The sequence below is a fragment of the Scyliorhinus torazame genome, chromosome 27, assembly GCF_047496885.1.
Source record: "Scyliorhinus torazame isolate Kashiwa2021f chromosome 27, sScyTor2.1, whole genome shotgun sequence".
Classification (NCBI taxonomy): domain Eukaryota; kingdom Metazoa; phylum Chordata; class Chondrichthyes; order Carcharhiniformes; family Scyliorhinidae; genus Scyliorhinus; species Scyliorhinus torazame.
This window is the reverse complement of record NC_092733.1, coordinates 33,731,019-33,745,068: the sequence shown is the minus strand read 5'-3', so window position 1 is coordinate 33,745,068 and position 14,050 is coordinate 33,731,019. Positions and strand designations below refer to the sequence as shown.

Genomic DNA, 14,050 nt, shown 5'->3' with positions numbered 1-14,050 from the left:
AGCAGCCCTGGACACACCCATACTCACCATCACAGCTTCCGAAGTCAGATCGGCCTTCTTGAAAGTGAACTCTCGGAAGGCGTGCACTCAGACCTGTGCAGGCCAGCTGGCAGATGGGTTCACAGATCTTCAACCTGTCCCTACCCCGTTCCGAGGTCCCCACCTGCTTCAAGAAGACCACCATCATACCGGTGCCAAAGAAGAACCAGGCAACGTGCCTCAATGACTACTGTCCAGCGGCCTTTACATTGATCGTAATGAAGTGTTTCGCGAGGTTGGTCATGAGGTACATCAACTCCATACTCCCAGAATGCCTAGATCCACTGTAATTCACATACCGCCACAACAGGTCCACAGCAGACACCATCTCCCTGGCCCTACACTCATCCCTGGAGCATCTCGACAACAAGGACTCCTACATCAGACACCTATTCATTGACTACAACTCCACCTTCACCACCATAATCCCAGCCAAGCTCAAATCAAAATTCCAAAACCTAGGATATGGCTCCTCATTCTGCAACTGGATCCTCAACGTTCTGATCCATAGACATCAATCGGTAAGAATAAACAACAACACTCCTCCGTGTTCCCAATACCAGGGCCCCACCTCCCATTCATTGACTCTGTCTACACCTCCCGCTGCCTGGGGAAAGCGGGCAGCATAATGAAAGACCCCTCCCACCCAGCTTACTCACTCTTCCATAAGACCACACAACATCGGAGCAGAATTAGGGCACTTGGTCAATCGAGTCTGCTCCACCATTACAATATAAATATAATCCAAATATAATCCAACTTCTTCCATCTGGCAGCAGATACAAAACTCTGAGAACACGCACTAACAGCTTCAAAAACAGATTCTTCCCCGCTGTAACCAGACTCCTAAATGGCCCTCTTATGGACTGACCTGATCTCTCCACACATCTTCTCTACTGAGCAGTCCTACACTCCGTGTGCTTCACCCGATGCCTGTGTCTCTGTATTTACATTGGGTATTTGTGTCTGCCCGATGTGTTTTATTTTCATGGACGGAATGATGTGTCTGAGCTGCATAGGAGGCAGGATGTGCCTCGCTAGTGAGTCTGCGAACATGTCCCGTAGGTGTGGGGGGTTCGGACGTGTACAGCCCTCGGTAAAACGTCTCGACCTCACGCCACACAAGACGCCAGGCACACGGACTAGCAATGGGGACCAAATTCGCACCTCAATACGCCAACATCTTCACGCACAAGTTCGAACAAGACTTCCTCTGCGCACAGAGAACCTTCAACCGACGTTATACACCAGATACATCGATGACATTTTTTTCCTTTGTACCCATGGCGAAAACTCACTGAAACGACGACACAGTGAGTTCAATAAGTTCCATTCCACCATCAGACTCACCATGGACTAATCTCCAGATGTTCAAGACATTTATCAGGGCTGGGTTATCCCCAATCCACATCAACAATAGGTTGTCATGATATCCACATTAACATATCATGGTGCAATCACACACACACTGATGGACAGGTAGATGGACCAACCAACACACACACAACATCGCAGCCAATCACCAGTGAGAGCACACGCACTATAAAACAGGGAACACCACAGTTCCCGCTCATTCTACCAGGAGATAGCTCAGAGCACAGAGCTCACAGCGCGCCACTCAGACATACACCATGTGCTGAGTGCCTCACTAAGATAGTGCTGGGGCTGGGCCCACAGGTTAGCTGGTGAAGTACGAACCACAGCCAGAAGTTAACAGTTATTATTGAACAAGTTTGTTTGTGTATCGGAACACCCAACACGACATGATACCAGGTCTGGAAACTCGCCAGCGACTGTGAGACCTACCTGCACCTCTTCAGAGATCCGCCATCCTGCGCCATGGACATCATCAGCCCGCCGCAGCCGCTCCGAATCGCTGGAAACCTTGGCGTCAACTGGAAGCTGTTTAAACAGCGCTTCCAGCTCTTCCTAGAAGCCACAGACAGGGAGAATGCATCGGACACCAGGAAGATCGCCCTCCTCCTCTCCACGGCAGGGCAACACGCCATCCTCATCTACAACTCCCTGGCATTCGCGGAAGGCGAGGACAAGACAAAATACAAGACGGTCCTTCTAAAATTTGAGGAACACTTCAGCGTTGAAGTTAATGAGAGCTTCGAGAGGTCCCTCTTCCAGCAGCGCCTGCAGGGTAAGGCTGAGCCTTTTCAATCTTATCTAACACACCTCCGTATCCTCGTGCAGTCCTGCGGCTATGAGGCCACCTCCAACTCCATGATTCGGGATCAGATAGTTTTTGGGACACCTCGGACACCCTACGCCAGCAGCTCCTCAAAATAAAGCGCCTCACCCTAGCCACCGTCATCGAAACCTGCGTCCTCCACGAAAACGCGACCAGCCGGTACTCCCAATTCCAGGCGGCCGAATCGGCGCGGCAGGGGTCCTACGAGGCCGAGCGGGTCCAGTCGATCGCGTTCCTCCCGGCCCGCGGCCCGGACGAGGGCAGCCATTTTGCGCGCTTTCCAAGGCCTCCCGCGCTTGTACGCCCCAGAAGAGGGGACGTCGACGCAGAGGGAAGTGATGCGCAGTCGCGCTCTACACAGGACCGCACCGCGCATGCAGGGTAGCGCAACGAACGACATGACATCACGACGTGCGCCAACTGTGGATCTGCACACTTAAAGCGGCAATGTCCAGCCAAAGCGCGACAATGCCTCCGCTGTGGCAGGATGGGCCACTACGCTGCCTGCTGTCGAGCAGCTCAACCTGCCAACTCTCCGCAATTCCGCCAGCCTCGCAGGGACGTGCGGGCCATTCAGCCCCCATACACCGAGTCTACCCTGACGACGTGCAGACCGGTGATACCGACGACCGGGAACCCTTCCGCGTCGTGGTAATAGACAGGAACCGGATGTCCCCAAGTCGGACCCACCAGCCGATGCCAGTGCACAGCATTAATCCGGGCGATGAATGGTGTGCCACCCTAACGGTCAACCCGAATTTGTCGCCCACCTAATAGACTGGACTTAGGAGCCTGTTTGCACATTGGACTCACTGCATTGTTGTGCAATACTGTTAATGTGTTTCTTTCTTGTCGTTTCAGGAGTTCTCTTTTGATATTTGATGATTGCATTTGTTTTGTTCGTGGTACAACCTCGTTGCTCTGTTGCACCCGACACCTTCCTATGTATATAGTTTAGCCTCATGTACATGTTGTAAATATTGCACACACATACTCAGCCGCACTCAGTACACACCAATATTCATTACCATGTAGGCACATATCCTTGTGAAAAGGGGGGATGTCATGATATCCACATTAACATATCATGGTGCAATCACACACACACTGATGGACAGGTAGTTGGACCAACCAACACACACACAACATCGCAGCCAATTACCAGTGAGAGCACACGCACTATAAAACAGGGAACACCACAGTTCCCGCTCATTCTACCAGGAGATAGTTCAGGGCACAGAGCTCACAGCGCGCCACTCAGACATACACCATGTGCTGAGTGCCCCTCTAAGATAGTGCTAGGGCTGGGTCCACAGGTTAGCTGGTGAAGCACGAACCACAGCCAGAAGTTAATAGTTATTATTGTACAGAATAATAAAACAGCGTTGTACCATCTACAACTGTGTTGGTTCGTTTGTGTGTCGGAACACCCAACACGACATAGGTGACAATTAAAAACTTGTTTTGATCAGGTTTAGATTTGTGGTTGGAATCTATGTCGGGCCGGTTGGTTCAATGAATGTGAAGAATGTTGCGAAACAGGACAAGCACTTTGCCAGAAACTGGGACTGTGAGTGACAGGGGCTGGATTACATTACCCAATGCAGAGCACATGACACAAGCACAATCACATTTCCCCCTCCAGCCAGACTATTGGGTAAGCTTTGTTCTCCAGGGAGCAAATCAGAATTCTGGTCCAGTCCGTTTCCCTTATAAGTAGTCAGAGGCTGCCATGAATAGCATTCAACACTGAGCAACAGGCAAGCTTACAGAACCTCCTCCAGCTCACACGGGAACACCTCCTGAGGCTCCGGTACGCAGTCAGGTATGAATTAGAATGAAGAATATGCGACGGGCAGCAAGGTGGTGCAGTGGTTAGCACTGCTGCCTCACGGCGACGAGGTCCCAGGTTCGATCCCGGCTCTGGGTCACTGTCCATGTGGAGTTTGCACATTCTCCCCATGTTGTGTGGGTTTCGCCCCCACAACCCAAAGATGTGCAGGGCAGGTGGATTGGCCGCGCTAAATTACCCCTTCATTGGAAAAAATGAATTGGGTACTCTAAATTTATTTATAAAAAAGAATTTAGACTGTGCTGAGAGGTGTATCACTGTTTTAAACATGGGCTCAGGTCTGTGTATGTTCTCCAGTCCCAATACAGAGCTGCTGAATGACCTGAGTCATTGAGGAGACTGGAGATGGATCTGGATGATGAATACAGCAAGTCACAAACAAACGTGGTTTAACCATGGATGGTGGTGGGGGACAGGAGGGCAGTGCGGTGCTGGATTCAAACAAGAAAGATTAATATTGGGGTCAAAGCATAATCTGTGGGATTCGGCGTTGGCGGGATCCTCCGGCTCGCGGGCAGCGCGCCGACAAGCGCGAGTTTACCGATGGTGTGACCACAATGGCCGGCTGCGGGAATGGAGAATCCCAAACAATGTTAATCAAGGATATAACCAAGAGATGCTCATTCCAAAAGAGAGAGAGACTTTAGCACTATCGATAGATAAACTCAATGTTTACTATCCCACTCCCAGAGAAACTTCACTCACTATAGATAGATAAACTCAATGTTTACTATCCCACTCCCAGTGAGACTTCACTCACTATCGATAGATAAACTCAGTGTTTACTATCCCACTCCCAGAGAGAGAGACTTCACTCACTATCGATAGATAAACTCAATGTTTACTATCCCACTCCCAGTGAGACTTCACTCACTATCGATAGATAAACTCAATGTTTACTATCCCACTCCCAGAGAGAGATTTCACTCACTATCGATAGATAAACTCAGTGTTTACTATCCCACTCCCAGAGAGACTTCACTCACTATACATAGATAAACTCAATGTTTACTATCCCACTCCCAGAGAGAGAGACTTCACTCACTATAGATAGAGAAACTCAATGTTTACTATCCCACTCCCAGAGAGACTTCACTCACTATCGATAGATAAACTCAGTGTTTACTATCCCACTCCCAGAGAGACTTCACTCACTATACATAGATAAACTCAATGTTTACTTTCCCACTCCCAGAGAGAGAGACTTCACTCACTATAGATAGATAAACTCAATGTTTACTGTCCCACTCCCAGAGAGAGAGACTTCACTCACTATAGATAGAGAAACTCAATGTTTACTATCCCACTCCCAGAGAGACTTCACTCACTATAGATACATAAAGTCAATGTTTACTATCCCACTCCCAGAGAGACTTCACCCACTATCGATAGATAAACTCAATGTTTACTATCCCACTCCCAGAGAGAGACTTCACTCACTATAGATACATAAAGTCAATGTTTACTATCCCACTCCCAGAGAGACTTCACCCACTATAGATAGAGAAACTCAATGTTTACTATCCCACTCCCAGAGAGGGAGACTTCACTCACTATAGATAGATACATTCAATGTTTACTATCCCACTCCCAGAGAGACTTCACCCACTATAGATAGATAAACACAATGTTTACTATCCCACTCCCAGAGAGACTTCACTCACTATAGATAGATAAACTCAATGTTTACTATCCCACTCCCAGAGAGAGAGACTTCACTCACTATAGATAGAGAAACTCAATGTTTACTATCCCAGTCCCAGAGAGACTTCACTCACTATAGATAGAGAAACTCAATGTTTACCATCCCAGTCCCAGAGAGACTTCACTCACTATAGGTAGATAAACTCAATGTGTACGATCCCAGTCCCAGAGAGACTTCACTCACTATAAATAGATAAACTCAATGTTTACTACCCCACTCCCAGAGAGAGAGACTTCACTCACTATAAATAGATAAACATAATGTTTACTATCCCACTCCCAGAGAGAGAGTTCACTCATTATAGATAGATAAACTCAATGTTTACGATCCCAGTTCCAGAGAGACTTCACTCACTATAAATAGATAAACTCAATGTTTACTACCCCACTCCCAGAGAGACTTCACTCACTATAAATAGATAAACATAATGTTTACTATCCCACTCCCAGAGAGAGAGTTCACTCACTATAGATAGATAAACTCAATGTTTACTGTCCCACTCCCAGAGAGAGACTTCACTCAATATAGATAGATAAACTCAATGTTTACTATCCCACTCCCAGGGAGACTTCACTCACTATCGATAGATAAACTCAATGTTTACTACCCCACTGCCAGAGAGAGACACTTCACTCACTATCGATAGATAAACTCAATGTCTACTATCCCACTGCCAGAGAGAGACTTCACTCACTATAGATAGACAAACTCAATGTTTACTAGCTCACTCCCAGAGAGAGAGACTTCACTCACTATAGATAGATAAACTCAATGTCTACTATCCCACTCCCAGAGAGACTTCACTCACTATAGATAGATAAACTCATTGTTCACTATCCCACGCCCCGAGAGACTATACTCATGATAGATAGATAAATTCAATGTTTACTATCCCACTCCCAGAGAGAGACTTCACTCACTATAGATAGATAAACTCAATGTTTACTATCCCACTCCCAGAGAGAGACTTCACTCACTATAGATAGATAAACTCAATGTTTACTATCCCACTCCCAGAGAGACTTCACTCACTATAGATAGATAAACTCAATGTTTACTATCCCACTCCCAGAGAGACTTCACTCACTATCGATAGATAAACTCAATGTTTACTATCCCACTCCCAGAGAGAGAGACTTCACTCAATAGAGATAGATAAACTCAATGTTTTCTATCCCTCTCCCAGAGAGAGACTTCACTCACTATAGATAGATAAACTCAATGTTGACTATCCCACTCCCAGAGAGACTTCACTCACTATCGATAGATAAACTCAATGTTTACTATCCCACTCCCAGAGAGAGAGACTTCACTCAATAGAGATAGATAAACTCAATGTTTTCTACCCTCTCCCAGAGAGAGACTTCACTCACTATAGATAGATAAACTCAATGTTTACAATCCTGCTCCCAGAGAGAGACTTCACTCACTATTGATAGATAAACTCAATGTTTAATATCCCACTCCCAGAGACAGACTTTACTCTCTATAAATAGATAAACTCAATGTTTATTATCCCACTCCCAGAGAGACTTCACTCACTATAAATAGATAAACTCAATGTTTTCTATCCCACTCCCAGAGAGACTATACTCACGATAGATAGATAAACTGAATGTTTACTATCCCAGTCCCAGGGAGACTGCACTCACTATAGATAGATAAACTCAATGTTTACTATCCCACTCGCAGAGAGAGACTTCACTCACTATAGATAGATAAACTCAATGTTTACTATCCCACTCCCAGAGAAACTTCACTCACGAGAGGTAGATAAACTCAGTGTTTACTATCCCACTCCCAGAGTGACTTCACTCACTATAGATAGATAAACTCAATGTTTGCTATCCCACTCCAAGAGAGACTTCACTCACTTTCGATAGATAAACTCAATGTTTACTATCCCACTACCAGAGAGACTTCACTCACGAGAGGTAGATAAACTCAGTGTTTACTATCCCACTCCCAGAGAGACTTCACTCACTATAGATACATTCAGTCAATGTTTACTATCCCACTCCCAGAGAGACTTCACTCACCAGAGATAGATAAACTCAGTGTTTACTATCCCACTCCCAGAGTGACTTCACTCACTGTAGATAGATAAACTCAATGTTTACAATCCCGCTCCCAGAGAGAGACTTCACTCACTATTGATGGATATACTCAATGTTTTCTATCCCACTCCCAGAGACAGACTTCACTCACTATAAATAGATAAACTCAATGTTTTCTATCCCACGTCCCAAGAGACTATACTCACTATAGATCGATAAACTCAATGCTTACTATCCCACTTCCAGTGAGACTTCACTCACTTTCGATAGGTAAACGCAATGTTTCTACCCCACTCCCAGAGAGACTTCACTCACTATAGATTGATAAACTCAGTGTTTACTCTCCCACTCCCAGAGAGAGACTTCACTCAATATAGATAGATAAACTCAATGTCTACTATCCCTCTGCCAGAGACTTCACTCACATGAGATCGATGAACTCAATGTTTACGATCCCACTCCCAGAGAGTTCACTCACGATAGATAGATAAACTCAATGTTTACTATCCGAATCCCAGAGAGACTTCACTCACAATAGATAGATCAACTCAATGTTTACTATCCCACTCAGAGAGAGATACTTCACTCACTATAGATAGATAAACTCAATGTTTACTATCCCACTCAGAGAGAGAGACTTCACTCATTATAGATAGATAAACTCAATGTTAACTATCCCACTCCCAGAGAGAGACTTCACTCTCTATAGATAGATAAACTCAATGTTTACTATTCCACTCCCAGAGAGACTTCACTCACGAGAGGTAGATAAACTCAGTGTTTACTATCCCACTCCCAGAGTGACTTCACTCACTACAGATACATAAAGTCAAAGTTTACTATCCCTCTCGCAGAGAGACTTCACTCACCAGAGATAGATAAACTCAGTGTTTACTATCCCACTCCCAGAGTGACTTCACTCACTATAGATAGATAAACTCAATGTTTACTATCCAACTCCCAGAGAGAGACTTAACTCACTAGAGACAGATAAACTCAATGTTTACAATCCCGCTCCCAGAGAGAGACTTCACTCACTAGAGATAGATAAACTCAATGTTTACTATCCTACTCCCAGAGAGACTTCACTCACTATAAATAGATAAACGCAATGTTTTCTATCCCACGTCCCAAGAGACTATACTCACTGTAGATAGATAAACTCAATGTTTACTATCCCACTCCCAGAGAGACTTCACTCAGTATAGATAGATAAACTCAATGTTTGCTATCCCACTCCCAGAGAGACTTCACTCACTATAGATAGATAAACTCAATGTTTACTATCCCACTCTGTAGAGGGTGCCATCTCCGCTACTCCACTACTGGGCCGATATCTGGGGTTTGAATATCTGTGTGTGTCTCTCTCCAGCTGGCACTGAAACTTCAGAGGCCAGGGGATGTCGCAGTGGGACACTTCCACTGAAGAGAGCACTGATTCAAGCCTGCCGTTTATTCCTAACCGACAGCCTGAGACTTATAGCACACAGATCTCCAGACCCCTACCAATACCCAGGTGATTCTCTCTCTTGCCGGTGGTACAACACCCACCCGGTTCCTACTCCACTAGAGTAGCTTTCCCAAGAGAGAGAATAGGACACTGCTGTTTATTTCCTAACCAGCAGTCTGTCCTGAGTGAATCGCTCAAGATGACCCTCGATTCTTGAACCCGGAATTAAGGTGAGGAGTATTTTAACAATGACTTGGTCAGAGATCGCTGGTGAAAGATTGAAGAATTTAAACGACTCCAATTATCATCAAATCAAGGTTTATTACAAAACCCAGGTCAAAATCATCAACAGAAGAAACACAATAAAATCTTATGCTCTAATACACACTAAGTCTATTCAAAGGTAATATAGCGGACACAACGAAAATTCTTATGATTACACAGTTTTTAGCAATAGCACAAAGCACAAAACAAGTTCCCTTCCCCAAAGCCTCAACCACTATTAAAGTCAAGGGAGTTTCGCAAGCTGCTGCAGGATACTTACGGTCACAGGCTGCAGAGGTCAAGTCAGGGGTGCAGAGGTCGAGCCAAGAACGAAGAGCCCCCCAATTGAAAACACAGCCCCTTTTATATTGTTATACCTGGCTTTGTTCTGTGATCGGCCAGCCCCTTTTGCATTGAAAAAGGTAAGTTTTAAAGTTCCCGCTGGTCCCGCCCCCTTTGAGCCGGTCAGAGCTGTATGTTTCCGGGTATTCCTCGCAGGTCCGCCCCTTCCAGCTAGGCAGACCTGCGCGATTTGAATTTGGCGCTGGCTCCGCCCCCTCCTTCAGGTCAGTTTCTGCCGGTAGCTTCTGTCAAGCTTGGAGTACCTCCCCCAGGTCCGCCTCCAACTTGGTTTTTTTCAGACCTGCGCGATTTGAATTTGGCGCTGGCTCCGCCCCCCTCCTCCCAGTGAGTTTCTGCCGGTAGCTTCTGTCAAGATTGGAGTACCTCCCCCAGGTCCGCCTCCAACTTGGTTTTTCTCTACCGCTGATCTTCTAGGGGCTTTTCCAGCGCAATATGCTGGACTCAGACAGTCTGATTTCTAGGATAACGAGGTTAGGCTCTTTTGTGGAGAATTTCAGTGTCTTCCAGCTGCTCCGGAGATGGCTGCTATTCTCACCTCGCTATGTTGATGGGGTGTTAATTGGATTCTGCTCTGGTGGAGGCCAGGTCATTTACATTTGCATGGGGCTATGACCATCCCATTGTCCTGCTTGCATGCAAGCCTCCTGTGTATTCCCGTGCCCCTTTGTCTGTGTTTTGATGTTATCTTGTTGTCTGGCTCCTTCTTCCTTGTAGCTCCTAGGGGGGTGTTTGTAAATATTTATGTGCTTATGTCCCTACTCAGCTCAGCGGACCAAGCCTGCTGGGAAAACTGGTTCTGTTCTCTTGGCTGAAAAGTCAGTTTACAGTCTCTGGGTTTCTCCAAAAGGGCCGAATTGCCCGAAAACCTTACAGATGCCCCTTCGATACGTCCCTACCTGCTTGGACCGTATCGACACAGGTGAAGGGCAATTATTTCCCCTTGTGTGGACCGTATGTCCCCCCCAACAACATGCGAAATTACAATTCCCAAGACAGTTCCCTTAATCTAGGCTACCCCTGATTTCAATGAGAGGGAAAGACAAGACCATACTTAATTCAAGCAGACAGTAACATATACACATTTCAACGGGACCCCAAACGTAAGGGTCCCTGTACATATATCACAATCAAGTACACATTTCACGCGAATCCATACAACTATTTACAATTGCATCTGTTTATTTCACCAAGGATCCTCCTTTCTTGGCTGCACTTCGCTTCTTCCCGTTGAGGGCTCTTCATTTATCCTCCATCGTCGATACCTGCAGCTGAAAGGTTTAGTCCAACTGAGGCGACAGCATAATGTACCCCCTGTACAACATTTCCTTTGTGGGGGCAAACACTAAACCATTCTCAGGCCCCCCCCCTGGTGGTGATCGGACAGTTGTGAGGGTCGATCGGTTGGGCTGTGGGCAGGGGTCGCTTTACCTGAACCAGCAGTTCGGTAGCTTCTACAGTCATCCCTTCCCTGGGCGTTACACATCCCTCCCCACTGCGGTCAATTTATCCCGTTCCCTGGGTTCTGCCACCACCTTACAAAAGTGATTAATGCCCCTTGTGGACATGCCTTGGTAGATCCCCATGAACACCAATAAATGCCCCGGTCAGAAGCCCACCCCTTATCCCCGCAAACGGTGATCCTACCCGGTGACCCCGTGATGGTCCGTTAGGTGTTGGTGTCCAGGCGTTCCCAGTCCGAGGACCGATCCCTCATGTCCAGCCTCAGCTTCCTGGGCCACCACCATCTCCCCAAAGGAACGTCCCCCTCACAGGTTAAACACACCCGCCTGCCCTCAGTCACCCTAACCCGGTCAGTCGAAGGACTCTTCTGTCTCGCCTCTGCGGAGTTCTCCCGGTCCCACCATCGCCAAGATCCTCAAACTCCACATCGTCGGGTGCCCCATCTGTAAAAAACAAAACACATTCTTGCCTCTACAGCCCTACCTACCTTAAAGTGCATGGGTTCTATCCAGGTGGCAGCAGCAGCTCCCGCTTTGAAGTTGCCGCAGCCTGTCTGTGATTCTGTGTCCACAGCCCGGCTCCCCAGGGTCCTAGTGCCTGCCGCTATCCGGCGGCAGCAGCAGCTCCCGCTTTGAAGTTGCCGCAGCCTGTCTGTGATTCTGTGTTTACAGCCCGGCTGCACCAGGGTCCTAGTGCCTGGTGCTTCATCATTTTACCCTTGCACCAGGCGCTTCTGTGTTCCCACGATCCTAAATACTTCACACACAACTACACACTAATTAGAACTAACAGGGGGGGAATGCTATATACAATGCCACCCGTCTCCGGGTGGCCAAATTAAAACTGTGCCCCGCTAAACTGGGGCAGTTCACCTGTTTGGTCCAACGGCTCGGGCCAGACCGTCCCCTCCCGGGGGTTCGGGCTGCCCCTTGCCTCTCCTTTCCCAACAGGGTTCGGTGATCCCTCATCGCTCCCTTCCCCTCGGGCCCCCTTACTGCGGGACCGGGTTATTGGGAGGTGTGATGGGGACCATCTTAGAGGGGGCTTGGAGACCCGATTGCTCCTTCGTCCCCTGACTGGTTCCCAAACCCAAGGTGATACCTCCACTTCCTCCGCCTCCTTAGCCTCTATACTAAGGCAGGCCACCTGACCCACAGGTAAGGGCTTAGGAATCGTTACTGTCCCTGGGCTGGGTGCTTGCAGCACTGTCGGTCTCTTTGGGACTGCCCCTTCGGGACAGCACCTTGTCACCGGTTGTGTGACCGTGGAGTCAGGGACCTCCCCCACCGTCGTTAATTCTACATGGGGTTTCTCCACTACCACCCCCAGTCTCCCCCCCACCTTGCTCTTTCTTGTCCTTATGGGGTGGAACAATTTAAATTGACTGATGTGGCGTTCGCATGGGTCCCACCTTAAGGGATTTAAACTGCAAATAGCCCCTGAGGCAGCCTCCAGAATGGGACCCTGCACCTGGACCGGACCAGGGTCTGGGGCTAGAACTACCCCTGCGCTCCCTTTTTCCTGAGGCTGCTCCCTGGGTAGTCATACGGGTTCTTGTGGTGTGGGTGCGGGCAGGCCCTGGCCCGTTGCCATTGCCACCTGTCCTGAGCCTTGCAAAAGGGCTAAAATGTTACTTATCTCGATGGTTCCCGGGGCAGCTGCTCCTGCCGCCGGGGTCTGACTTTCTACTGCGGGAGCCCTCTCCTGCTTGCTAGGGTTTTTACATTCCCTCTTGAAATGCCCGGCCTTCCCACACCCGTAGCATACCGGTTTCTCGTCGGAGGTCCGGGTGCCCTCATGCTTCCACTCTCTCTTAGGGGCTGCTGGCGCGATTTCATGCACCCTACCCTTAAGGGGCTTGTCCTCACCCCTCTCCCCATTACGATATGCAAGGGTGAGTTTCCTAAGGACCTCTGCCTCATTAAGGTCCGGACTCTGCGGGTCGAACCAGTGTTCGGCCTTTGCCCTAACGTGAGGGAGACAGTTAGCTACGAGGGTCTTCAGCCAGTGGGCTGTTCTCTCATCTAAATTCTGCCTATCCGCGGGAGCCCCACACGCCTCCACATAGACAGTCCACAGCCTGTCTGCGAACATAGTGGGAGATTCCCCTGGTTGCTGCTTGGTTTCCCCCACCCTCATGAAAGGGCTCCCCAGATTCAAGCCCATTGCCTCCAGAACAGCAGTCTGTGCTGCCGCCCAGGTGTCAGGTCTTCCCCATTCCCAGAGGTCACTGTCCTGCATAGCTGGGCATCTAGGGTTATCAGGAGCATCTTTATTTGCTCCCCTTCGTCGCAGTCATTGATGTTGGCAGCCTGTTCCACCTCCATAAAATGCAGCGACGGATCCCCCTTTGGAGTTAGTCTGGGAACGTGGGCCACCATCCCCCTGAGCGCGGATGCCCCATGAGGAACGATAATGTCGCCCTCAACCGGTCCCCTGTTTGCCATCCCCGCCGGGGGACCATACCTTCTTTGCCTGACAGGGCACATCTGCCCTACCTGGGGTTCCTGCTCCTCCTCCCCACTGTCCAGCTCTCCTGCCTCGTTGGGTAGCCCCCCTGTCCCCGGGCTAAATACCCATATAGGAGACGCCGCTATCTGGGGATACACCACTGACCCCCCTTGGACCTGCCCCTGACCGGGCGGTCCAAACCCTACCT

The 14,050-nt window shown here is 48.4% G+C and overlaps 1 protein-coding gene across 3 annotated transcripts in view; it reads left to right on the top strand.

Annotated features, from left to right (window-relative positions):
* The window catches only part of LOC140403346 (pancreatic secretory granule membrane major glycoprotein GP2-like), a 147,210-nt gene that overhangs the window by 47,458 nt on the left and 85,702 nt on the right, over window positions 1-14,050 (top strand). The window contains exon 1 of one of the 3 annotated variants that reach the window (XM_072491247.1): window positions 3,958-4,052. The exons of 1 other annotated variant lie outside the window; for it this stretch is intronic. The gene's annotated coding sequence lies outside the window, so the exon portion shown is untranslated. Of the gene's footprint in view, window positions 1-3,957; window positions 4,065-14,050 lie in introns of those variants that run through there. One more of the 3 variants, XM_072491245.1, reaches the window with a different exon arrangement.